General features: G+C 36.0%; 1 long non-coding RNA gene across 1 annotated transcript in view; it reads right to left on the bottom strand.

Moving 5' to 3' along the window:
• Positions 1-274: 274 nt before the first annotated feature.
• The window catches only part of LOC122134925, a 7988-nt gene continuing 6763 nt past the window's right edge, over positions 275-1499 (bottom strand). Inside the window, exon 5 of the long non-coding RNA XR_006153221.1 lies at positions 275-1499. This exon is cut by the window's right edge and continues 2 nt beyond it. This is a non-coding gene — a long non-coding RNA (uncharacterized LOC122134925).

Genomic DNA, 1499 nt, shown 5'->3' with positions numbered 1-1499 from the left:
GAAATCTATCTTGAGTAGCAAATCAGCATATGAGAAATGATTTCTGAAGGATCATGTGGCACTGAAGACTGGAGTAATGATGCTGATAATTCAGCTTTCCATCACAGGAATAAATTACATTTTGAAAAATATTAAAATTAAAATCAGTTATTTTAAATAGTAATATTATTTCAATATATAACTGTTTTTTCTGGAGTTTTGATCAAATTAATGAAGACTTTGTGAGCACAAGAGACTTCTTTTAAAAACATTTTAAGAAATCGTATACCAACTCCAAACTTTTAAATGGTAGTGTATATAGACTGTGAAACATGCTGGAAAGAAAAATCCCAAATCTTTAATATCGAAACCGTTTCTTCTAGACAGCAAATATATTCATTTGAAACAAACAAGCTTAGCTGTGTCTAGAGGTTTTGGTGGGTATAAAACAGCTCACCACCAGAAACAGAAGCTGAGAGACACTGATCTAGATTTCCAGAAAAGTCTGCGATGAAAAGAACTTAAGATGGACCTTAAAAAACATCTGAGCTGCAATACACATTTTATAACTCCATTATTGTATGTCAACAATTTGTGTCTATTTTTATCACTCCTACCAAATTTTAGGAGAATATGTATTAAAATCGTATTAAAAGAATGCATTAAAAGAATTGTAAAATATCCATTAAAAGATTAATTATATATATTTGTCTAAAATGCTTTTCATGCTAGGTTAATTTATCTAACATATCTAATGGTTCTCACTACACACACAAACAAATAAAATCAAATAAAAACATGGCATTTGGTGTTTAATGATTAAAAATGCAGCATCAAAATGTAGCATATTCCTGGAAAATGCTTTTTTTTATATATACAGTATATGAATGCTCTCAACAGATGGAAAAACATCTCAAAATCAATAGCTGCTGAAGTGTTTCCATGGCAAAAAGATTGAAAAAGACAAAATATTCCATTTCCAGTCCCACATAAGCAGGATGAGAGAGACGTCTCTTAATTGAAGACTTCACCAGATTTAGACGTCCTTCACCATCAGAGCACTATATGGTTTGATAAAGCCTCTGTTCATCAGCATCAAAAACAGCACTCTCGTTATTTAGAAGAATGCATCAGAATTTTAAACTGAAGGCGGTTTTTTTATGTCTAATTTCCCTGTATTGTTCCACGGCCTCTTCGCTGTACAAATGATCCTGTCTTTGTGGCTCTGCAGACGTCTCAAACAGAGCCGGTGCCTCATTCAGGGCCCTGAGCGCCACTATCGCCATGGTGATTTGGCGGTGACGCAGAGCAGATAGATACTTGAGGGGTTGAACGCTGCGGTCCCCTGTGAAGAGCACGCCGTGGGGAGGCGAACGGAAGGACTTGATAACGGCCATCAACATCCACTCTCATTAAGAGGAGGAGAGCACTGGCGCTCACACATGTGAGATGATGCCAATCGCAAAAAACTTCACTGCAATAAAGCCTGTCAATGCACTCCGGAAACACAATACAGCTTC

This window comes from Cyprinus carpio, chromosome A2 (genome assembly GCF_018340385.1).
Source record: "Cyprinus carpio isolate SPL01 chromosome A2, ASM1834038v1, whole genome shotgun sequence".
NCBI lineage: Eukaryota > Metazoa > Chordata > Actinopteri > Cypriniformes > Cyprinidae > Cyprinus > Cyprinus carpio.
This window is presented reverse-complemented; position numbering and strand designations above follow the sequence as displayed.